Source organism: Mus musculus, chromosome 14 (genome assembly GCF_000001635.26).
Source record: "Mus musculus strain C57BL/6J chromosome 14, GRCm38.p6 C57BL/6J".
In the NCBI taxonomy this organism is placed as follows: domain Eukaryota; kingdom Metazoa; phylum Chordata; class Mammalia; order Rodentia; family Muridae; genus Mus; species Mus musculus.
This window is the reverse complement of record NC_000080.6, coordinates 122,219,982-122,246,561: the sequence shown is the minus strand read 5'-3', so window position 1 is coordinate 122,246,561 and position 26,580 is coordinate 122,219,982. Positions and strand designations below refer to the sequence as shown.

The window sequence follows — 26,580 nt, the reverse complement described above, 5'->3', positions numbered from 1 at the left end:
ATCCAGAAGACCCAAGTTTGGCTCTCAGCACGCAGGATGGGTGGTTCACAATCACCCGTAACTCTAGGACACCAGGAAGATGAACGACGATCAGATGCCACTGGCCTTGTGGACTCTAGCCCTCACATGCACACCCCACCCCCACCACACATCATTAAAAAAAAAATCAATCTTTTAAACAAAACAAAAGAGTAGAAATCTAATTCCATTTCACACTTATACCCTGGAAAACAGTCTAATTTTTGTACCTGGATGTCTATTGAAGTACTCATTAGACTCCCATCAACTAATCAATGCATGATCAAGATCTGGTGTATTTGGGGCTGGTGAGGGGGATCAGTGAGAAAAGAATCCTGCCACCAAATATGGCAGCCTGGGTTCAATTCTCAGGTTTCACAAGGGGGAACGAGAGAACTGCGCAGGCAGGACGTTCTCTGATGGGCACACTTCACACCCACCTCCCTACATACGTATGTATGAACACGCACAAAATAAACAGATGTAATAAGAAATTAAGATATATATACATATATATATGTGCGTGTGTGTGTGTGTGTTTTGTTTGTTTGTTTGTTTGTTTGAGACAGGGTTTCTCTGTATAGCCCTGGCTGTCCTGGAACTCACTTTGTAGATCAGGCTGGCCTCGAACTCAGAAATCCACCTGCCTCTGCCTCCCAAGTGCTAGGATTAAAGGCATGAGCCACATTTGAGGAACAGTTTGCTATAAAAGGATATAAAGTACTAAACCATGGATGACCATGAAAAATAGAAGTCACCAACAAAAGGTACACATATTGTGAGCTTCTATTTATATAAAAGGTTCCATATTGGCAAACCCACAAAAACAGAGAGTAGGTAAGCGCCTACCTAGGGCTGAGAGTTTGGGGGGAACATGAGGCGTAGCTGCCAATAGGTACAGGTTCCTCCCTTGGGGTTATAGAAACATGGATATAAATAAAATCATGACAATGGTTGTTCAACACTGTAGTAGAGTTATGAAAGTCACTGAGTCATATGTGCATTTTACAGGGACAAACTACATAGGTCATAAATTATAACATTTCCAGGTAAAGCTAGTATTCACACAAAGGATATAATAACATAGTATTATATGTCTGTGTGTATGTGTGTATATATATATGTGTGTGTGTGTGTGTGTGTGTGTGTGTGTGTATGTAAAATAGAAATCATATAATGTAGTGGCTCTCATTTCCTAATGGGACAATGGAGGTCAACCAAAAAGACCAAAGAGAACTCCAATCTCTTTAAGACACGCTGGTCCTAGCCTGGTGTGGCACTGCACTGCCTTTAATCCTAGCACTCAGGAGGCTGAGGCAAGTGGATCTCAGAGTTTGAGGCTAACCTGGTGTACAAGTTCCAGGAACTGCCACAGGGCTACACAAAGAAACATTGACTAAAAAAGCAAAACAATACAGAGAGAGAGAGAGAGAGAGAGAGAGAGAGAGAGAGAGAAAATATTCTTCTTTTATTCTTTCCTTCCTTTTCTTTCTTTTTTAGACAGGACCTCTTGTAACTCAAGCTGACCTTGAAGTTTCAATTCTCTTGCCTCTATCTCTTACTGGGTTTATAAATATATGCTACCACACACCTAGCTCCGTGGTGTCTGTTCTTCTGTCCTTCCTTCTAGAACATCTGTTGTGGGGATTTGAACTCAGGTCATCATGCTTGTGCAGTAAGCAATCTTACCTGCTGAGCCTTTTCCCTGAAAGATGTGCTCTCGCTGGGGTTTGACCTCCTTAAAAGCTTGCTTAACCTGTTCTGGGGTCTCAGGTTGTCCTTTGCTGGGGAGGTGTCCTAGCCTCAGCTGCCTGACCCAGAAACAAAGGCACTTCTCTAGCTCTCTGGTGATGATGCCCCTATCAAATCTGCTTTTGTTTAGGAGGCCAGTGACCTCCAAGCTGATGAGTGCAGTGACAGATTCTCTGGCACCAGAATACTTGCCTGTCAGCATCAGCAACATGTAGTGTAGTTAGTCCTGCCACCTCACTGTTCCTCCTTAATATCCCATATCAACACCTCTCCCTCTTCATCCTTTCCTGTCAGAGCAACCCTCTGGTATCATCTCTGGGGACAATGCCTACATGCAGATCTGCAGTCCAGACGTTCCTCAGAAGTCAGGCTTTATACGCAGTCACTAATGGACTTCGATGCAGAGTTCCAGCAGCTTCCTGAAGTTGAACAGGTCTCATGCAGAATGTCTGATCTCGCTCCTCCCAACAGGCTCATCGCCTCAGTAGAAAGCAACTCTTCCTTCCAGGCCAGGACCCTAAATGCTTCTCTGATTCATCTTTTCTTTCCAACCAAGAAACATCTGATCCACCAAAAAATTTACTTGGTTCTGCCTCAAAATACACCCCACATCTGTCTAGCCACATCCCAACTCTGTCTAGCCACACCCCAAATCTGTCTAGTCACACCCTCCAAATCTGTCTGGCCACACCACAAATCTGCCTGACCACACCCCAGATCTGTCTGGCCACACCCCAAATCTGTCTCCCCATTTGAGCCACCATCAGTCAGGGCGCAGCAGCTCAGGGCATTCACCTCCTGCCTAGTCTGCCTGGTCTGCCTGCTCAACACATATCTGCCAGACAAATGAATGACAGCTGCCAATCTCCCAGAGCCATCACTTGCCAACATCTGGTCCAGAGCAACTTTATGGATTAAGAGCATAAAATCTTGCTATGCAGATTTTGGACTAAAAGAGAAAACCGAAGTAAAGCTTCTTGCTGCTGCCTTCAACGCCAGAATCTTGCAGTCAAAGTGGATGTTTAGCTACAAGCATGGAGAGATGTGTACCAAACATTAAGAGGATCCAGTGATCCGAGATCATCACCAACCCCATCCAAAACTCTTCCAAGACTGTATCTCAAGTACTGTATCCCAGGCTAGCTTGGAACTCCCACGTAGCCATGGATGACACTGAGTTTCTACTCCTCCTGCCTATACTTACAGAATGATGGGATTACAGATGTGTGCCATCACCACACCCTGTTTATAGGTGATTGTGGGCTGGTGACACAGGCCTCGGAGATGCATCCTAGCCAAAGGGGAGTCATTCACACTTCCCTGCCCATATGAGTTCATGGCTCTGTCACCTCCTAGCAAGAATATAGAATTAATTTTCTACTTTTAACTTTTCATCAGTTCTCCAGTCTACCTTTCCTACGGTCAAGAGTTAATCCTCCTGAAATGCAGCCATACACAGCCTTCTCCTATCTGGAAACTCCTCATGGTTCCTCTGAGTTGGTTCCTAACACCATGGCCTTATATCTGACAGCCTTCATGGCCTACGCTCCTACCACATCCCCTGATGGTTAAGAGAATATGGTTTTCAACTATTTGACGCAATAGCTACATGTCTACCCACCCACTCATACTACTGCTGACTTTTCCCTCAAATTGTCTCACTTAGAAAACTTTTTAAAATTTTTGCTGTTTGGAAAATTGGATCTTAGAACTTGTTCATGCTAGCCCCATGCTACATAGCCAACACCCTCTTTATTATTATTTTTGTTTATTTGTTTATTTTGTGCATGCAAATACAATGTCACTTTCTCCAGACACCAGAAGAGAGCATCGGATCCCAATACAGATGGTTGTGAGCCACCACGTGGTTGCTGGGAATTGAATTCAGGACCTCTGGAAGAGCAGCCAGTGCTTTTAACTGCTGAGCCATCTCTCCAGGACCCCTCCCTTTATTTAAAAAAAATTTTTTTATGTGTATGGGTGTTTTGCACTATGTGTGCACCTAATACCTATGGAGGCCAGAAAAAGGTATTGGGTTACCCTGGTACAGGAGTTAAAGATGATTGTGAGCTGCCATGTGGGTGCTGGGAATTTAACCTGGGTCATGGTAATCTAACCTGGCTTCTCTGTAAGAGCACCCAGTGCATTAACCTCTACCCCATCTCTCTAGCAACTTACTTCTCTTAGTGTTAGAATAATAGGCATGATTGTTTTTATGTTGTGATAGGGACTGAGCTCATGGCTTTGTGCATGTTAGTTAGGCAGACACTCTACCAACTCAACTATATCTACCACAATACTCCCTGACATTTATATATATATAATTACTGGGCATATATGGTGACACAACTTTATCCCAGCACTTGTGAGGCAGAGGCAGGCAGAGCTCTGTGAATTTAAGGCTAGCTTGGTCTACAGAGTGAGTTCCAAGATAGCCAGAGCTCCATAGTAAAACCCTGTCTAAACAAAACAACAATAGCAAATTATTATTATTTTTTATGATCATAGAAGTTTTATCTGAATGTATGTCCATTCACCACAGGTGTGCCTAGTACCCCCAGAAGCCAGAAGAGGATGTTGAATTCCCTGGGACTGGAGTTCTGAGTTGACACATGGGTGCTGGGAGTCAAACCCAGGTCCTCTTGACTAGCAGTGAGCTAGCTCTCTTAGCTGCTGAGCCATTTCTCTATACTTTAGTTTTGCCCTGTCAGTATTACACATGACATTCCTAGTTTGAAGTAGCAATGTGTACTAAGGTGAACACATACTTCAAAAGCAGAAAGGAAAAGCCACTTTATTCTTTTCCTCTTGGTTTTTCAAGACAAGATTTCTCTGTGTAACTCTGGATGACCTGGAACTAGCTCTGTAGACCAGGTTGGCCCCAAACTCAGAGATCTGCCTGCCTCTGCATCCAGTGTGTTGGGGTTAAAGGTGTATGCCACTATGCCCCAGCTAGAAAATCTATTTTCATTAGAAAATAAAATAAATAAAAATAAAAATGGCTTTTCCTTGTGGGGAACTTAGCAATTTTAGGACTCATTTTTTCTGTGTTGCCCAGTGCCTATGATCAAGTGAGCTCCATAGAGCTATCTATGCCACAAAGAGTCTATCTGAGACCACGTGGCAAGCTCAGTCACTCCATCCACTCAGTAGCCTGAGTAATATTTATGAGCACCTACTATGTACTAGGTATTGGGTCCCTTGCTGACTCTAGACATACTCTGATAAAGCAAGGTAGCCATAGTCCTTGGGTTCTCAGAGTTTATTTTGCAACAGGGAGATATTCACACGAGGAAACAGAACAACATGAAAATCAGTCGATCTTTAGGAATACACTAAATGAAACAAACAGATGCTATCACAGAAATCATGGCAGTGAGCAGAGAGGAGCCTTGTAGACAGGTTGGCAGGGAAGATGTTGGCCTCAAGATAAAGAGGAGCCAGTTGAAGGGAGAAGCTGGCTTTGAGGCAGCTGCCGACTGACAAGTACTGAAAGGAGATCAAGACGGAAGAACCCAGATCATTGGACAGAGAGGGAAGAGTATGACACTGAGAAGGTCATTAGGAGCCAGAGTGCAGGACATCACGGAGAGAACCAGAAAGCTTTTTTCTTGCTTCTTAGTGTTGGTGTCCTGGATTGAACTCATGGCTTCCCTCTAGCAAAGCAAGCACTGTTGTACCACTTAGCTCACTGGGGAGCATTAGGGCTGAGGAGACAGCACCGTGCGTCAAGTGACTGCTCTGCAGGCATGGGGGACCTAGGTTCAGGTCCTCTGCACCAGTGCAGTGCAGTGTAGCTGGGGTTGGCTATTTTGTGGGTTCTCCTTTCTTCCACCCTTTCAACCACTTACCACTAGACAAGAGAGACTAGGAGACAGAGAGGAAAGGAGGCAGTGTTATCTTTAGATTATTTCCTGCTGATTGGGGCAGGGTTGATCTTCACCCGCAGGATATCTGCTTTCTTCTTGTTGTTTTTTCTTTGGGAATGACCACTTAAAAGCAAAACAAAAAACAAACAAACCAACAACCAATTACGAAATTCTCATGACTCTGGGGGCTTTCCAGCCAACCATTCTAGCCAAAATAGCAAGCTCCAGTTTCAGTGAGACCCTGTCTCAAAAAACAAACAAACAAACAACCCAAAACAAAAACAAAAAAACAAGGTAGAGAGCGATTGAGGAAGATATGCCCCATGAATAATGTTGACCTACCTCATGCACAGAGACCAGAATTTTCAGAATGAATACATGTATAAACAGGGTTTTTTGTTTTTTTTTTTTTTTTAGGTTTTTCGAGACAGGGTTTCTCTGTGTAGCCCTGGCTGTCCTGGAACTCACTCTGTAGACCAGGCTGACCTCGAACTCAGAAATCCACCTGCCTCTGCCTCCCGAGTGCTGGGATTAAAGGCGTGTGCCACCACCGCCCGGCAATAAACAGGGGTTTTTATAATGGCTGACAGGCTGTGGTCCAGCTAGTCCAACAATGGATGTCTACCACCAGAAGGTCCAAGAATCCAGTAGTTATTCAGTCGATGCTGGATGTCTCTGCTGGTCTCTAGTATATGCTGGAATCCTGAATAAACAGACTCTAATGCCAGTGAAGGAACGGCCTTGCCAGCAAGAGTGAGAGAGAAGGCAAGCAGTCAAAGGAGCGGCTCCCTTCCAGCAGAAGTCATGCCCAGATTAAAGGTGGACCTTCCTACCTCAAAAGATCCAGATTAAAAGTGGGTCTTCCCATTCCAAGTGATTTAACAAAGAAAAACCCTCCGCAGGTGTACCCAGCCACTTGGTACCAATACTTAGTCAATTTGGGATGTAGTCGAGCTGACAACCAAGACAGCCATCACAGTTTACCCCTTGTCAACTTGACACACACAAATCTCCTTATGTCATTAATTTACAAATTAAAACAACAACCAGGTCATAATTACACCTAACATGATATAACCATTTCGTGTACAATGGAAAGTGCATTGTACATCTACCCAGGTCATAATTAGGCCTGACCTGACATGACTCTCCCTTGCACAACAGCAAAAACAATAAATTTTAGCATAGGTGGTAATGTCTTTTAAAGACATTCTTTTTAGTACCTCAAACTTATATATGATAACCACTGATATTCTCTTAGTTGATGTTAAAGAACCGATGATAAAGGAATCAAGGGGGAAAACCACAAATTCTGCATAAATATGTTCTTAAGATTTTGACAGAAACCCTCATGTCAGCTACAACCCTTGTTTCTACGACAGGTCACGTGGCCTTAGCTAGTATTTATAACTTCCTTCCTCTACTACCCATTCTGTATTTTTTCTAGGGATGTGATACTGTTTTTGATTCAATACTTTCCCTGGCAGAGGTAATCCTAAAGGCTTCCATTTAGCCTTTCCACTAGTAACAGGCCACTCTGCCTGTCAAGGAAACAGTGTGAGGATCCTGCCAACTGCTAAGTCTCTCTATCCCAACAATACATTCCGGGACTAGAGAAATAACCACAGGATGAGTTTGAACCTGCTGTGTCAGACTCAAACCAAACTCCATGAATCTCTGACCTCCATAAGCCCCTTTAGCTGGAGGGCCACAATGTTTCTTGGGGCCTCCCAGAAATCAGCATCAATTCAAAACCAGTGTCCAACAACCGTAGAAAGTCTGATTGCTTCCTTTACCCCAGTGTACAGTTATCCTTGTACAAGGCATAGGTCCCTCTGGGGAAGGACTGGAGAAAAAACCTAATAGCAAAACTTTCATGTATTTTATCAAGGTCTTTCCTCAGGGGAACCTGGCTGTCCCTTCATTCAAGGGGTTCTGGGTCTGCAAACTGGCTCAAGTCTGGACATTGGTTCATGAATAGAGATTCCCTTTTACCACAATCCAATGTAGACTTTCGGCCGTTTGCTTGGGAATTTTTGTGCTTATACAGAACAAACAAAAATGCAGTGGGTTTCTCATCTGTTTCATGCCTGGAAACACCATGATTGATTGGCCAGTACCAAAGGTCCAAACAAGTCCCGCCATTGTAAAAACACTGCCTGTGCTGCCCTGTGTGGAGTAGGCCATTGTGGGCATTGCTTTGTCTGTGTTGGCCATTATCATAACTACGATCACCTTGCTTTTGGTGATTCACATCAGCTCACACATGCACTCCAGAGCACACCCACACCCACACCCACACGCACAAGCACACATGCACTGCAGAGCATACCCACACCCACACGCACAAGCACACATGCACTGCAGAGCACACCCACACGCACAAGCACACATGCACTCCAGAGCACACCCACACGCACAAGCACACATGCACTCCAGAGCACACCCACACCCAAACGCACAAGCACACATGCACTGCAGAGCACACCCACACCCACACGCACAAGCACACATGCACTCCAGAGCACAGCCACACCCAAACGCACAAGCACACATGCACTCCAGAGCACACCCACACCCACACGCACAAGCACACATGCACTCCAGAGCACACCCACACCCACACGCACAAGCACACATGCACTCCAGAGCACACCCACACCCACACGCACAAGCACACATGCACTCCAGAGCACACCCACACCCACACGCACAAGCACACATGCACTCCAGAGCACACCCACACCCACACCCACACGCACAAGCACACATGCACTGCAGAGCACACCCACACCCAAACGCACAAGCACACATGCACTCCAGAGTACACCCACACCCACACGCACAAGCACACATGCACTGCAGAGTACACCCACACACACACGCACAAGCAAGAGGAAGATGCATGAGCCAGAAGCCATGAATGTGTCCTTACAAGTAGGGGTAGGGATCGAAGGGCAGAAGGTGATTTAGCTGACATCTGGGGGTTAATGTTGCAATTAGCCAGTGTTTATTTTTCTTGTTGCTGTTGTTTTGGCTAAAAACAAACCAAAACATCCTGAAAAGAAGAGAGGGAGGCAATGGAGGAGCTAGAGAAAGCACCCAAGGAGTGAAGGGGTCTGCAACCCTACAGGAGGAACAACAATATGAACTAACCAGTACCCCCAGAACTGTGTCTCTAGTTGCATATGTAGCAGAGGATGGCCTAGTTGGCCATCAATGGGAGGAAAGGCCCTTGGTCTTTCAAAGATCATATGCTCCAGTACAGGGGAATGCCAGGGCCAGGAAGTAGAGTGGGTGGGTTGGGGAACAGAGCATGGGGAGGGTATACGGGACTTTCAAGATAGCATTTGAAATGTAAATGAAGAAAATATCTAATAAAAAAATAAGAAGAGAGGGAGGAAGGGAGGGAGGGAGGGAGGGAGGGAGGGAGGGAAGACATTCAGGCTGCCACATGTCTGTCAGCATCTCAGCACCTAAGCTCCTTTCATCTCTGTGACAGAATACCTGAGAATATATACATATTTTGGTTTTTGGAGACAGGGTTTCTCTGTGTAGCCTTGGCTGTCCTGGAACTCACTCTGTAGACCAAGCTGGCCTAGAACTCAGAAATCCGCCTGCCTCTGCCTCCCAAGTACTGGGATGAAAGGCGTGAGCCACCATTGCCCAGCTTCTGAGAAAATAATTTTTTTTAAAGAATTATTTATTTTATATATGAATGAGTACATTGTAGCTGAATCCATACACACCAGAAGAGGGCATCAGATCCCATTACAGATGGTTGTGAGCCACCATGTGGTTGCTGGGAATTGAACTCAGGACCTCTGGAAGAGCAGTCAGTGCTCTTAACCACTGAGCCATCTCTCCAGCCCGAGAAAATAATTTAAAATAGCATTTGTTTTGACTCACAGTCCCAGGTTTCAGTCCAGAGGCTTTGGCTCCATTTCTTCTGAGCACATGCATGGTGTGCAGAATCCAACTGAAAGGGGCGTGTGTGTGGTAAAGCAAAGAGGCTCACCTCACAGCAGAGAGCAAAAAGTATGGAAGAGGCTAGCAACAAAGTATACCTTTCACTTCTCTCTCTCTCTCTCTCTCTCTCTCTCTCTCTCTCTCTCTCTCTCACACACACACACACACACACACACACACACACACACTGTGTACTTTGTGTGTGCACTGTACATGTCACAGTGCATGTGTGAAAGCCAGGGGTCAGCACTTTTCCTCTACCCTGTGGGCTCCAGGGATTGACTTCAAGACATTAAATTAGGCTTAAAGGCAAGTAGCTTTACCTGATAAACCATCTTCCCGGTCCCCTTTTCACCCCCTTTAATCAAGAGATAATCGACCTACAAACGAGCTCGTCCTTTGAGGAAGTTAGAGCCCTCATGCTCCAATCACTTCCTATGGTCCTATGGGTGACCACCAAGCCTTTGAGAGACAAGATTTCAGATTCAAACCCTCAACGAAGATCACTCCCCATTCATTTAGCCCTTCTGCCTGGATGTGGCTCAGTGGCAGAGCACAGGGCCAGCATCTGAGGACACCTGTTGAGGCTCCTCCTGCCTGCCCCTTCGTCCACCTTCTCCAGCCCTACAAACCTGGTGGCTCTAATGTCTGCCCTCTTCAGCTGTGTTAATGTCTTACCCAGCCATACTGTGTGTTTGTGCTTGCTTGTTTTCTGTACTCAGCCCTGTGGACCTGGCCAGGTCACCAGCAAATATACCACAGATCCAGGCTGGGGTCCCTGCCTATATTCATTCATTCAGAGGAGGTTTAGACAGAAGCAACACACAGCACGGCTCTAGCTCTGCTCTCTCTTGCTAGATCCAATTTGTAAATACAAGAAGTGAAGAAGATATCAATGGTGAAGGTTTATTTTTGCTCATATTTTTATTAATAAGCAGTGGGTACAAGCTTATTTCAATTTGACTATAGAACTCTTATATCTACATCTATAAACAAACACCTATGATTTCATATTTCTATCTGCTCCTGTTGTTTCAGATAAGACTATTCACTAATAGGAATATTATGAAGATTTTAGATTTTTTTATGAATATGAGTACACTGTAGATGTCTTTAGACACACCAGAAGAGGGCACCAGATCCCATTACAGATGGTTGTGAGCCGCCATGTGGTTGCTGGGAATTGAACTCAGGACCTCTGGAAGATAGCCAATGCTTTTAACCACTGAGCCATCTCTCCAGCCCAAATTTTTAGTTTTTAGAGGAAATTAAATAATTAGAATGAATAAACCAGTAAAAAAAATCTAATAAAATATTTATTATAACTATAGGAATACTTAATGTAGTAAAAAACAAAGTAGTAACTTTTAAAATAATATCAAATACACGAATTATATTACTTCATCAAGACTGTATGCTATGTGTCTGTATGTTGTGTGTTTGTATATGTGTTCTGTGCTGTGTATATATGTATGTGTGTGCATTGTATGTGCTGTGTATGTGTGTGCATACGTGTAAGCAATGTACGTGTATGTGTTATACACTGTATATGTGTATGTGTATGTCTGTGTGCACTGTGTGTGCATGCTATGTGAGCATGTGTATCTGTGTGTGTGTTGTGCTGTATATATGCTATATGCTATCTGTGTATATGCACACTATATGTGTGTGTGCACTCTTGTGTGCACACTAGAGGTCAGGTATCTTTCTCAATCACTTTCAACCTGTTTTCCCCCTAAAGTAGGGCCTTACTAAGTAGCCCTGACTGTCTTGGGTCTCAATATGTAGACAAGGCTGACCTTGAACTCACACAGATCTCCCTGCCTCTGCCTCCTGAATGCTGAGATAAAAACCATGCCCAGCTCCAACCTTATTTTTTGAAGCAGAGTCTCTAAGTGAACCTGGCTGGCTAGCAAGTCCCAAGAATCTTCTGTCTCCACCTCCTCAGTGCTGGGTCACAGTGTACAAGCTGTGCCTTTCCTGTACATGAATGTTGCTGATCAAGAACTGAGCCTCCTGCCTACACAGCAAGGAGGAGGCCATTCCCTTGGCCATCCATCCCCCTTGGCCCCATCAAGATAACGTTTAGTGTGGAAACAATTTGCCTCCCATAACCTGTCCTATTTTATACTTTGTAGACTGAAACCGGTACACGTGCAGAGTCCAATCGTTCTAATTGTTCTAATTATCATCACACCCTGATCCTGCTGCAGAAGACAGCAGGTGGCCTTTCCGTTCCTCCGGAGGGAGCTCCCTGTGGGCAGGCTCAGCTTCCTGAGGAGGACTGCCATGGGGTCCTTCCATAAGGTGCATGTTGCTGCAACCCAGGCTGCTACGTGTTCAATATCAGCATATTAAGTGCTCAGTGCTCTGCTCAGAACAGATCAAAGCCTATGGAAAAACAAGGTCTCACTATGTACCGTTGGCTAGCCTGGAACTCACTAAGTAGAGCAGATTGACCTGGAACCTGTGTCAACCCTTCTGTCCTGCCTCCTGAGCACCCTCATATCTGCCGTTATGATTTTGGACCTTGAGTCCCCAGAAACCCTAAAGCTCCCAAACACAGCTCTCTTCTCTGTTCCTCTCTGATGGGTCTCCACCAAACCCATTCGCTTAGAAAGAACCTGCATCCTAAACCAAAACTCCAACATGTGAGTTCAATAGGCAGAAACTTGGGTGGGCATAGGACACTTGGACCCGGGCATATCAGCATCCCTCTAGGAGACCCCTAGTTAAAAGTGGTAGTCACATGACCCATAGAAGTGCTGCCTTGCCACACCCAAACATAGCCGAGAGCATCTTTCTTTCGGCAGCAGGGCCCCCTTACTTGTGTGACTGTATGACCATCGCTGGTAGCCTTTTAGTGGTAATAGAAATTTTCACATTAATGCTGTAAATTCTGCAACATATTTTGACGCCTGATATATCAGATGCGGGGGATGGGGATAAAAACCACAACTGCATAATGAAAAAACATTTATTTTCCCCCTTAGTCCTAGCAGGTCAGCAATTGCAAGCCACTCTGCAAACATACATGAGGTTAGGGACATGGAAGGAGAGGCTAGCCAGCGTCTCACAGCACAAATCACTGTCCCGAAATTTAAGAAGAAAGGAGGATGGGAGCCCTTGGGAGGAAGACCTATAAGATTGGCGAGAGTCCCAGTGTAAAGCGGATTGTTTCTAGAACCATCTTGGAGAGGTTCTTCCACCGGGGGGTCTGCTCCAGGTGGTACACCCACCGGGTCAACCCTTTGTAGTGAGGGCCATCCCGGCATCACCCAGCCAGTTCCAGACCCCTTGCAGAACGCGGAGGTTGGCAACAGCAACGGCTTTTCTGGATGCGTCAGTATTCACCTCCACCCCCCAGGCCTTTCCCAAATGTCTGTTCCTTTCTCCCTCAGCCCCACTGCTACTACGCCCCGGGTGGGCTTCTCAACCCTGCTGTCTGTGAATGTCCCAAAGCCCACAGGGGCCTCCAGTCCAGGACTCGGCTAGCAGGTAGGCCCTGTCCTCTGCCATCCTTCCTGCTTCCGTTCTGGCAAGAGAAAGCCCTCAGCCAGCCCTCCCCGGACAGATCTTGGAAATGATTAATCTCTCAGATTAAACTGAATGAGCTCAATATAAAAATATTTTTAAAAAACAGTAGGGTCGTTAAAGAGTGACAGATTTAAGCGCCATCTGGGCTCGCTGGTCAGGGTGGCGCGAATTCCATCAAACGGCTGAACGGTGCACGATCTGAGAATCCCATCTGTTTTATCTAACATGCCTCCGTCCGACAGTTTTGCCATTTTGATGTTAAGAGTTGTTTAAAGAAAACATTATTCTATGGGATATAGAATAATGCTCTCTCTAAACTCCCTGAATGAAAATGTACACTTGATTATCACAATGTCTGATGGACTGGAAGCGCCACTGGATCCTAACAGTGGTCCCCGAGCAACTCCAAACGGACTTCTTTTCACACACATGGTCATTTCCACCAGTTTATTTTTGTAAACCTTCGGGACCATATGTGGAGATGTTTCTTCGGGTTATCCTATGAAAGTACACTTTAGGGTTTTTTGTTTGTTTTGTTTTGTTTTGTTTTTGTCCCCACTGAAAACTATATTGACTAAAAACTATATATATATATATATATATATATATATATATATATATATATATATATATAATAAAATGGGATTTTTTCTTTCTATTATTAATCCTTTCTCTGTATCCCTCAACTAAAATATTTTTATGGAAATATTGCTGTGAAAAATACTCATGAAACACTCAGGCAGTTTTAATTATCCATGAGACTTATGTTTTTCTTCTTTCTTTAAGCAGAGGGGGGACCCATCCCTAGCCTTTCTGTTTCTGACCCTGGCCACTTTGGAATGCTTCTCTGCCTGCTTAGGCTGTAAAACAAGTTCTAGAAACATCATTTGGATTTCCCTGTGCCTGTTGACATGGTTCTGTTTCTGAAATAGTGGCAAAACAAACAAACAAAAAACAAAAACAAATAAAACCCAGATATATACTGTGGCCACTTCATCTTTAACAAATGAAGAAAAATCATTTCCAAAAGAAATCTAGGAGGGTGAGAAAGGATAGTATAGCAGGCTAAGTGGGTCTAATGTACATTACGTACACTTATGAAAATGTCATTAATCGGTACTTTAAAAAAGAATAAATGTATCCTCCGCATTTAAGACATTTTTGAAGAATCCTATTTTAATCAGACTGTCCTTTAACTGGAAAACACTGCTCCTCTTCAACATGATCAATATGGTGATTAGAACTTTGGCCCATAAAATAAAGGGGGGCTAATTTTCCTGTTATGCTACTGTTATGCAGCACATTACAGTATTTTACAAACCCGTGGATACTAAGCTGTCATAAACCAAGAGCAATCTGGTTCCAAGCAACTGGAACCAGAAGAGAGATTGCTCATTATCACCATATTCATTATTAATTTTAGTCATCTTTTTTTTTTTACAGGTACTGAGTAACTCAGTCTCACAGTCAAAGCCTTTAGAGATTTTCATATCACATGTTTTTGCTAACATACAAGTCACTGGCAATTTTTTAAAAGCTGGCACAATACCCGCGAAGAACATAGGCATTTATCATTTCTTTACACCTACCGAGTACCTCTCCCAACACTATGTGTAGCAGTGTACGGAAGGGCACACTAAGGTTGGCTATCTCTAATAACCACAACTATTACTTAACATTCCCATAGAATAACTACTAGAAAACAAAGTGACAGTCAGGCGTGGTGGCACACACCTCAGAGGCAGAAGCAGGTGGATTTCTGTGAGTTCAAGGCCAGTCTGAACTACATAGTGAGTTTTAGGACAGTCATAGCTACATACAGACCCTGTGGCAATGGCCCCCAACTCAAAAAAAAAAAAAAAAAAAAAGTTCTTTCTCAAATATCCTTCATTTGATTAAATAAAGAAGAACAATTTTATGTATTATTTTTTAAGTGGCATTTCACAGACAGATTTGAAGTACCCACCTCGGGGCATCACAGTGATCCCAGAGGGGGAAAAAATGACTCTGCAGCTGACAGATTTTTCAAATGGAAAAGCAAACAGTAAAATGGCTCAGAACCTTTATTTTCCCCAAAAGCTACTCAGGACAGTCCAGAGTTCTAGAAAGACACTGGAACTCTTCGTCTAGGGCGACTGTCCCCAGAGCCGAGGCGGCATCTAGCTCACAGTTAGGACATTGATTTATCGTAGAGTTACAATCTATTTAGGTCACCTAACCAAAGCAAAGGCTGAGACAGTTGGCTTTTTCTTTCCCCTCTAAGTTTGAAAACTAAATCAGAAATGGCTTTGGAAGGCCTAACACTCTTCAAGGCATCCCCGAAGCCCGAGCTCGCACCGCTTATTAAAGTTTCTTTATATTTGTGGGTTTCGCCCCGTGTCACCTCTAATAAAAGAAACGAGCTCCGTCATGCTCCAGGCTCGGTCCCCCCCGCCCCCCTTGCCTATTCAGACCCGCAATGCTCTGCGGCTTGGCTTCAGTGAAAATGGAGCCGGTTAGGTTGTCACTGAGAGGTGCCAGCTGGCTTCTGCACAAAGGTGACAAGCTTTCTTTGTTGCTAATCCTTTTGGCTTTCTTAGTGTCCCTAAGTCACACAGGCACGCACCAGGCATTTCCATCAGGTGGACACAGTGTTGATGCCGGCAGCATGGTGCCTGCGCCCCTAGACGAGTACACCACACAGCCTGGCACACACTCTTTCGGTGGGCACGTGAGAAAAGAGGCTGGTTACACTTTGAGCTGCTTCTGTGGCCCAGCAGTGGAACTCGAGTACACACTTGGCCATGGGATGCAGGGTGGACAGCCATGTAGGCTGCAGGACAGAATGACAAGCAGGGAGATGATTCAGGGAGAGCTAACTCCCGACATTCTTCCTCACTCAGGTAAAATGCCCCTAACTGTGCGCACTCGCTCAAGGGTGCCAACCGGGAAATGGTGTTATTTATACCTGTGCGTGTGGTTGGTACCAAACGACATCCGTTTGCTCCAGTTTCGTACATTGTTCAATCAGTGCTGCGTATTTTTAGGGCTTACAAAATAGAAGAAAATATTTCCCCTTGGGGTTCTGCCTAAGTAACACTATGTGAGCTAAGAGAAGAGGAGAGCTAGTGTGTTCTTGACAAATAATTTGTATTTCAGTATACTTGAGTAATTTTATGGAGCCTAGCTCTAAAGAAAATACTCGGTGTCCTGTGTGTTACCCAACGTATTTTTCTTTGTACCTACAGGGTACCACCCCAGGTCTTAGTGCTATATTTGAAGTCGCTGAACAGCGGCCTATTGAGAAATAAAGACAAGCAATGAGGCCAACAAATGAACAAAGAAGCACTCCCTGAACCTGAGTGGAGGAAAAAATCTTAACAGTGTCTCCATTGCCATTACAAAAATCCTGTAACGCTCAGAGTATGCAGAACCAAGAGTTTATAAATGTACTGCACTTTACAAATTATTAAATCAGATGGCAGCATTACCCGCTCATCAGGATGTCCAAATAAATCTGTATTTCAAAATGAGATGGCTTGTCAAATTTGTTATTAGCAATACAGATGACAGAAAGTAGGCCTTTTCTTTAAAGACCTTTATCTTATTATGACTGTTGTCTGGAAAAGACAATGTTTTAATGAACTGGACAACACACATCTATTTCTGTAAAGTGCAAACGAAATAAAGTAGACACCACAGCTTATCCATTCTTTGGCCCCAGCAACTCTCAAGACAGTAGAGAAAGTTGGAAGTTATTTTGGCTCAAGAGAATTGATTAAAAAATATTTTTTTTTAAAAAAGTATTTTAAACTAATAAGAGTCCACATCCGGCTTCTAAAATAACTGAACGCTCACATCTAGGCAAGCTCCCGAAAGTCATGTAGCATCGATACATCTATCTGTCTTGGGATGGGCATCCGTACCCAGAACTTCTGAAACTTGTGGGCCTTTAGGAAACACAACCAGAACAAAATGCTTTCAGAGGAACAAAACCGCAAGAGAGGTCAGGGAGCCACGCAAAGCCCTTCTTCCCAATTTGGGGTCATTCTCCCCCGGCACTGATTGGTCTCCCAATAAATTCCACACTAGCTCCTCCCTTCAGCTGCCTGGAGACACTTGAACGGCCGCCTTGCTCCACAAAAGTTTAGCTTGCTGATTGGGCCTGAAACAAAGGGAAGACAGCGGGGGCGCCGTTTATAAGGGGGCAGGGGAGGCTGCCGGGCTATTGTGCCTCGGCGGCATCCGCAAGCTGTCAGTTCTATTTTAACATCGTTAATAAGACTGTTAACACGTCAGACTTTGTTTTAGAGACCCATGAAAACACCAACAAACTATTAAACAACTCACCTGAAATAAAATAGTATCCACTTTGGAAGACCCGAAATCATACTGAGAAAAAAGTCCTTAAAATGGAAAGGCCAAAGGAAGCTAAAAGGAGAGTTGTGGCTGAAAACGCGTACAAAGGCCTCGGATCGCAGGGCCTTTATTTATTATTTTGATCATGTTGCCTTTGGGCTGCAGGTGTTCAGACTCAAGAAGTTATATCAAAATGAAACGACTCTGAGGCGTATATGCAGAACAGGGTGACAGGTTTGATAGACAATTTAAAATGAATATTTGCCCTGACAGATTAAGAACAGTTACTTCTGCTGGAAAACTGGGGGGGGGTGGGGGGTGGGGGTGGGGGGGGTGGGGGTGGGGGGATCTTTTGATCTGAGACTTAAAGAATTAGGAAGCAATCACTGAAGAAGACAAATTCTGAATCCAATATCACTGCACTAACACAAAACAAAGAACAGCAAAACAAAATAGCAACAAAAACCCTCTTTTCTTTGCTCAACTTTAAAAATTAATACTATCAAACAAAATAAAATATTTATGCCTATAATTAGGAAGTCCAGCCTCATAATCAACATTTAACAATAAAATACTATTAGAGGAGAAATTGCTTCATTTGAATCTTGTTGTGGAAACAAATATTTTATTAATTTTTTTCTATTCAAACAGTTAACTTCTTACAGGATAGTTTAGTAGACTTACAATTGAGAGTAAGCTATCACATCATTTAATGTAAAAAAAAAAAAAACAAAAAAAACAAAAAAAAAAAACCAAAAAACAAAAAACTACCTCAAAAACCCATAATGCATTGCAAGAAATTTGTAACATTGTAAGTATCTGAAGTCCAAAGTCTGCAGAGGCGCTTTCCCAGTTGCCCTTAAGGTATTGATTTTCCAACCCGCTTTAACACAACATAATATACAGTTATACGTATGTGTTAATTTTATATAGTCGCGCCAGTGATTTAAAGCAACAATTGTTTAATACTCTTGCCAGCACTGGTGAGGAAAATTAAAAACATCATTTTTTTTTAAATGAGAAATTCCAAATAAAGTCACATAGAGGAGTTATGTAGCTTCTAGAAAGAGGGGGATTAGAAAGAAAAATTTTTTTAGGAATATTTACATATTTGGACTGTTGAGTGCAGCTGTTGGTAGGTGGCCAGCGGTGGGTTATGCCTGGTGGAGACTGAATGAAAAGCGGAGAGAGATTGTTCACAAAGACGTTAATGAGAGAACACAGGAGTGTAAACGCAAGGGTGAATTCAGAGGCCACTCCAAAAGCAGTCCCAGATCACACACAATTCGGCGATTGTATTCCCCACAGGTCAGAGGACCAATGAGCGAGCAGACTCCGGTACAAGGCCTGGGGATTCAGGTGACTTTGTGAAGCATCACCACCATGTATTTTCAGAAGTGGAAACTGAGGCAGCTGCCCGGAAGGAGGACCCCAGGGGGAAAAGAATATTTAGCTACCACTATTCCACTGCCTTTCCCAAACACAATGCTGGCCTTGTTTCTCGGGCCTCCTACGGTCTTTCATGGTTTAGATACACACATTTCAATCGGAGTATTTCAGTTGCTATAACAACTTCATAAAATTGTCCCCTTTTAATCACATCCTTTTAAAAGCTGGACGTTTCGGTGGAGCGCTTCGATTTTATTCCGCGGCTACCTGCCTCGCCGGGATTCGTTTCTTTCTCTCAAACACCTGTAAATAACGTCAGTCTCTCCTCCCTCCCCGCAGGCCGGAGAGAGAGATTCTTTTAACAATGTGTTTGTACATGGCCTTATTATCAAGTTTTTAAACCCAGGTGACAGGGTGGCCAGAACTGGTTCCCGGGGCTCACAGGGGAGAGAGGCGCCGCTGCTGCCCCGACAGCTGTATTTCCCAGTGTCAATTATTTATACCACCAAACAGGTTTTGGAGAGGATTGCTGGCAGTTTTAATTGGCTTCCGGTGACTTCATGGGCACAGTACCTTTAAAATATTACCTACCTCTAGATAGAGAAATAAAACTATCGTAACACACAACTGATTCAGCCTGGTGCATGAATTTTTAATCCATCCTGAGATGTTTGGGGCAAGGCCAATCAAGAAGAATGAACAGTGGCCCTGGGCGTCAACAACCAATACAATGGGAAACAGGGACACCAGCAACAAGCAAAAACAGAGGGTGTTAAAAAAAAAAAATCCAAGCCAGGCTCTTTGCATATGTAGTGAAAAACCTAAGGCCTCACCAGCCAGCATGGAAATGCTCAGATAAGACAAAGGGCCTTGCTGGGCCTTCTTGGGTCACAATTTGAGGTTAAACACAGCAGATGGGAGAACCTGAGAGTCCACTTCATGGAACTTTAGGACACTCCAGTATAAAAATCAGTTAGGTGTCCAAGGTTACTTCAAATTTCTGGGTGTGTGTGCGCGCGCGCGCGTGTGTGTGTGTGTGTGTGTGTGTATCGAGGAAAAGATCCAATGTAACCCCATCTGCCAAACTTAAAATGCAAGGTAGACAGACAGCATGCAACAACATAAATACCGGTTGTATTTAGGGCCCCCAAACAACAGCCTTGATATAAAAAGTTAGAACTTTTACTTCAAAAAATACTGGTGACTTTTTTTTTTTGTGGTCACTGAGGTGGGGGGCAATCTCTTTTAATTATGTCAAAAGCAAAGAGAAGAGGGTAGGCTCTTTACCTTTGAATACCAAATGAGGGAAGGCCGCATCAAAGACTTCCCTTGATCTGTTTTGCCTGAAAAATTAATAGGCTTCACCAAGTCCTTTGCATCGCAAGCTCAAATTCCAAAAAAAGAAGCTGGGGTGACACCCACAGTCCCAGGGACAAAATGCAGCCAGCAAGAGGGGCTTGGCTTTGATGGGGGGGTATGGGGTGAGGTGGGGGGGTGGGGTGAGGTGGGGGGGTGTTATTTGATTTTGGGAAGTTTTTTTTTTTTTTTTTTTTTTTTGTTAACAAGGTGGATAAGCCCTGAAACTGTTCCAAGGCTAACTGTCACCCATGTTTTCCTCCTACCTACCCTCAGCCTCTTCCCTTTGCTGCCCGGAGCAGATGCTGGTGGCTGGGACAGTGTGGAAAGGCCTGGCCACCTAACTCTGCAGTTTCAAAAGGAACAGTTGAAAGGCCCGAGGATGAGCCCACAGGAGGCCTAGGGAAAAGGCTAAGTCAGCATTTCAGAGGTCCTGACATCTACTCGGCTCTTCTTTCCTCTCCTGCAAGGGGAAGGCAGGATGACTTCAAAGGGGAAAGTTTTGGGGTGTCTGGGAGGACTTTAGTTCACACTCCTTCTGGCAGCAGGATGGCCCCCAAAGGTGAATATTTGTATCTTTCTCTTAAAGAAACCCCACGGTAATCTCATTTCGGGGACACATGGCTGCTGCTGAAGTGGTGGGTACTGGAAAGTGAGACTGGGTTGGGGGATGGGGCAGCCGCTGTCCAGGCTTCTGCTTCCACTTCAAACCCTCATCCCAGGATGTCTTGGTGGCCACACTGGTACAGGAGGAATGGGAGGGTCCAGAGATATCCCATTACCAAGGGACAAGGAAGAGCTAACAGGTCACAGACTCGATAGTAGGAAAAGGGGAAAGGTCAAGAGGAAGGCAGAGGGAAAAGTGGGGACGAAGGAAGACCTCGCTAAATACCTCTCTTGGCCGAGGGGCTGGGGAGAGGGATGGAGAGACGTGCTAAGACTGCTATTTACAGATGAATGGAAGCAGGGCTTCTCCATCCGCTCAGTGACAAACCTTAATTGCTCAAAACAAAGCAAGTTTCCAAGGGCCAAGCTCTTCGAAGGCCCCATCTTTGCTGTAACGTCGGGAACAAAGCTCTATGTCCAATATTTCCATTAAAAAAAAAATAAACGAAAGCAAATCGTGATGTCTACCGTCATCTGTTTCAAAGGGTTTGATTTCTTCCCACCTCCCGGCTGCCAGCTAGGTCATCACAACAATTCATTTATTTTACTGTCTTTATAGAGAGGAGAGAAGAGAAAAACCTATGTCTCACTTCTTAAAAGGTGGCTCAAAATCTGAAATTCAAAGAATAACATTACTAAGCAATTACCTGGGAAAATCTAGAAGGCCTTCTGCGAGAACTATCAAAAGACAATATTTGTCTAGAATTCGAGCACTAACGGCCCTGACACAGCAAAACCATTGTGTTTTCCCCAACTTTTCTTTGCTCCATACAGCTGTGTTTTCACAGATGTCAAGCCATGTGTCTCCACCAAAAGGTTTAGCCCTCCCTTCAGAAGCGAATGTGGATCAAAGGTTCAAACGCAGAAATACAAGCTCCCTTCCCCTCTGGAACATGTTTTTATTTTTCCGCAGTGGCTGCAAACCAGAATTCCCATCTGCTGTCCTGCGGCACCCAGGTTAACCTTACCAGTGGGGCTCAGAGCACTGTTATCTCAGCTAAGAAGAGCATAGATGAAGAAGCGTGCCCATGCCTGAGAGAGCCACGAGGGCCCCTCCCCAAGATGTCCACTCAGCTCAGAGAGGATTGAACCAGGCAGGAGCCGAGGTGACCTTAGAAATTCATTATTCCCTTCCTGTTCCATCAGAACAGATTTACGAAGTTAAGATTGGGTTTTTCTGTGATGCACATACAACTTGTAGAAAGAAGAACATACGGTTTCCTGCCTCCTACTCCAGCAATACACAAGAACATGCAAATGATGCTTCGCTTGTTTGAAACTGTCTAACAATAGACCTGATAAAATAATATTAATCTCTATCTAGCAGGTTCCGTTGTATTTTACCAAGCTGTAGTTCTGTTTTAGATAGATCTCCTTCTGACGTGCTAATCTTTTTAATGCCTCCCTCACCCTCACTTCCTATTCTTCCCACTGAGAATATCTGTGAAACGACTAGGAGAGAAACAGATAAGTTTCTCTACTGCAAAGATGGGTTCACTGCATTTGCTCAGGAGAAGAGCAAGCCGGGGTTAAGCAGCTGACAGGGTTTTAAGACCTTTGAAGGTATTTTTGCCAGGTTCTTAAGATCGCTCAGTATCAGGTGAAATGAGTTAGACAGAGGCACGTATCCGTCTGTTTAGATCTCTGTAGACCATCAAGAGTGGAGGGATACAAAGCTTTGGCCAGTCAGCCTCTCTGGAGAATATACAGGCGCCAAAGTGGGGAGTCCTGGACTGGTTTAACACCAGTGTGTGAGTGCCATCTAGTGACCACTCCAGAACTACAGTCTAGTCACCGCACTTACCGTACAGAAACATAAGCCTCCTAACCCATCTCCCCAAGATGATTTGGTTCCAGCATTCCCAACCCTCCTGTCCACTCATGGCAGCATTTGTTGCCCTGGTTACAAAATGAACCTAAAGGAAAAGGAAAAACAAAAACAAAAACCTAAACAGCTTCAGAAAACAAAGCAGGAAGTGGGAGGGGCCCAAGATGGCTTCTGACTAGAAAAAGCAACACAGTATCAGATTGTCAACACTGAAGCTGCTCACAAGCCCCACAGAGAAGGGTAAAGAGGCCACTTCTACTAAGGAATTACTTTGACCATTCTGAAGGACAGACTCCATGAAAACGGAGTCTCCCGCCATTCACACCTGCCCTTCAGACGTCAGCTGATCAACTTTGATGAGGAAAAGCTCCCTGTCTGGGCACTCATACCTAGACCTCTCTGAGTCCTCTTTGTGTGTGTGTGTGTGTGTGTGTGTGTGTGTGTGTGTGTTATTGTACACTCTAGGGATATGAAGCCCTCCTTGCAGCTAGACAAGCTAGCAGCTTCTCCTGCTCCAGCTGCCTGGACTGCAATGTAAGCTCCACAGCAGACCAGCCTACCAGCATGCCTTGTCCTGGGATGATAGGACACTCTCACCCAGCTTTGGGTGTGGCCCTTCAGTGGCCTAAGCATCAGTGGGCTGTCCTCACTTGTGAGGAGCCGCCCTCACAGTCACCGTTACAAGATGGCGCTGACATCCATTGCTCATAGTAAAATGTGTGCAGGCGTCATTGCCTGAGCCCTGCCTCTCTCGTGGCGTTAACTGACTGATAGTGGGCAGCCAATTCGGGTGGTGCACGTCTCCAACCGTTTTACACAGCCTATAAAAGGGAAGGGCTTTCTGCTCTCTGGGTCTCCTCTCCTGAAGTTGATCATCTATCTCTCGAGATGTATTAAAGCTTTACTGCAGAAGGATCCGAGTGGCCTGCGTGCGTTTTGCTGGCAAGACGGTAGCGTGGGTCACTCACTGGTAGCAGGTGGTCCCAGAGGGCCCCATCAGCCACTAGAGGCCACTGTTCTGTCTCCATTTTATGAGTTCCAGGTAAAGACACCTGGACCAGCATAGTCAGAACAGGGACAAAATGCAACACTGTTGCTCCGGGCCACACCCATGGGATCACAGACCCTGTGAGAAGGAGGGCAGTTGTTGTAACAGACTTGCCTTTGTTTCTGGAGAAGACTCGGGCCTGAATCCGGTTCTATGGCCACACAAATCCTCATTCACACGTCCATTCCCTAAGCTGGCCTCAGTGAGAAAGGAGCCAGGTCATCACTAAATGCTGTCTCCCAGGGAGCCCGGAAGGACCAGGGCTCAGCACAGATTCATTGGCTGACAGAAAGGAAGATGCCAAGAGTCATTCAAGGCCTAGGGTGCCCGGTGGGTCAGTGAGCCTCAGCTCTAAATACCCCCACTTCTCTGCTTTCAAGGAATGGGGCATGTGGCAGAGCTCAGGTGAGGCTCATTTCTAAAGGGAGGAGGACCTGGGGCCAGGAGTAGCTGCTCATCAATGTTATCCTTTGGGGGGAGGGGTCCAGCTATGTGACCCAGGCTACATGCAACGTATCTTCTACCTTAGCCTCCAAAGTGTTGAGATTATAGGTGTGTACCGCCACACTGGGCCCTAAAATGCTACTTAATTTTAAAATGGTGGCATGTCATCCCTTCTGGTAGAGAGGGAGTTGTTTGCTCTGCCCATTCAGGTCCACTTGATGCCCCCCCCCCCCACATACCAATCAATAACATACCTTTGAACGATGACTTTAGAGCTTTTCAAAATGAACAATTACACCACTATGAAAAGCCAGACCCTAGTAGAAGAGACACTTCGAAGGCCAAAAGGTTGGGCTGGACAGGCTCTGGGGTGGTGGGATGGTGAAGGCTCCAAGTCCCAGGATCCCTTCTTATCATAGTTTCTAGCTCAGACCCATTTGGGTACAACACACCAGCACAGCCTAGCTTCCCTTAGCTACTTCTTAGGTCTGGAGAGTAAAAACACTTTGAGGACACTATCTGTTCCCAAGAGTAGAGTCAGGGAAGCCCCAGAGGTACTCTGCTGAGTAAGGCATCTCGTAGTGTTGCCTGCATCTGGATGCAGCCAGACAATGCCTGGCTGAGATGAGGGTCAATGTGAATAGAAGAGCTGTGAATAGAAGAGCTCTGTGGCTCAGAAGGATTGAGTAGGCTCTTGATGGGGAAGCCCAAACACCCAACTTATGTGAGAGCTATACTGTGAGCAAAGGGGACAGACCCCAGACTGGACCATACCTCTATTTTATGTATGTGAGTACACTGTAACTGTACTCAGACACACCAGAAGAGGGCATCAGATCCCATTACAGATGGTTGTGAGCCACCATGTGGTTGCTGGGAATTGAACTCAGGACCTCTGGAAGAGCAGTCAGTGCTCTTAACCACTGAGCCATCTCTCCAGCCCTCCATCCATGTCTTAGTGATGGTAATAAGTCATTTTTGTTGTTGTTGTTGTTTTGTTTTTCGAGACAGGGTTTCTCTGCATAACCCTGGCTGTCCTGGAACTCACTTTGTAGACTAGGCTATCCTCGAACTCAGAAATCCGCCTGCCTCTGCCTCCCAAGTGCTGGGATTAAAGGTGTGTGCCACCACTGCCCGGCTAATAAATCATTTTTTAGGTCATATTTGGGAGTCTTTTGACCACAGCCCTCAGACACATATCCTAGTTTATCAGTATGTATAAATTGGGTACTTCTAGCTTATATGCTTAGTGCATTGTGCTTGAACCTGTCTTCAGAAAAGGCAAAGCTGTAAATTGTCCTGTAACAGAGCTGTACCTTGTCATGGTGAGATTCCCAAGGTAGAGAAGGTTGATTAAAACGCACTCGCGCACAAATACACACACACACACACACACACTAAAACTAGCCAGAGTTGGTACTGGTACTCTGATATATGCCTGTAACCTCACAACCCAAGAGGCAGAGGGTCATGAGTTCAAGGCCAACCTGAGCTACAGAGAGCAATTGGGAGCCTGTCTCAAAAGTAAAAAAACAAGGCTGGGGAGAAGACGCAGCAGATATGAGTGACGCTTATACTTTCAGGGACCAGAGTTCAAGTCCAAGCAGCTATCTGTGTAAAAAAATTCATACACATAAAATTTAAAAAATAAGTAAATCTTTAAGATTATGTGTTCACGGTAAGATGGCTCAACGGTTAAGAGCACTGAGTACTCTTCCAGAGGACCTGAGTTCAATTCCCAGCAATCACATGGTGGTTCACAACCATCTGTAATGGGATCTGATGTCCTCTTCCGGTGTGTCTGAAGACCCATACAGCATACTCATATGCATAAAATAAATATTTTTTTTCTTTTTGGTTTTTTGAGACAGGGTTTCTCTGCATAGCCCTGGCTGTCCTAGAACTCACTTTGTAGAACAGGCTGGCCTCGAACTCAGAAATTCACCTGCCTCTGCCTCCCAAATGCTGGGATTAAAGGTGTGCGCCACCACTGCCCAGCTAATAAATCTTTTTTTAAAAATGTATGTGTGTCCCTGTAATCACGGATGCTTATTTAGTTGCTCGGCTACACTGTATAAGAGACTGTCTGATCATTTTCTCCTTTGGTGTCCACTGGTTCTTTGCTCTACTCTTTCTCTAGGCTAGCGTCTAATTACTTATTACTGCTTTTCTTTGGAGGGGGCGTGTGTGCATGTGCATACGAAGGCCAGAGAACAACCCGAGATATCAGGAGCCGTTCATGACAAGGAGACCAGGATGGCTGGTAAACAAACTCCAGGAATCAGCCAGTCTTCCCTCACCAGTCTGGGATGACATGGGTGTACCACTACAGCTGGCTTTTTTCTAAACATGAATTCTGGGGATGA

At 44.8% G+C, this 26,580-nt stretch overlaps 1 protein-coding gene and 1 long non-coding RNA gene across 4 annotated transcripts in view; one reads left to right on the top strand and one right to left on the bottom strand.

Annotated features, from left to right (window-relative positions):
* The window catches only part of Clybl (citrate lyase beta like), a 231,241-nt gene that overhangs the window by 155,673 nt on the left and 48,988 nt on the right, over positions 1-26,580 (bottom strand). The gene's annotated exons all lie outside the window — the stretch shown is intronic.
* 1700108J01Rik (RIKEN cDNA 1700108J01 gene) lies at positions 12,924-16,657 on the top strand. The gene is made up of 2 exons (NR_015532.1): positions 12,924-13,106; positions 16,373-16,657. It is a non-coding gene; the product is annotated as an RIKEN cDNA 1700108J01 gene (long non-coding RNA).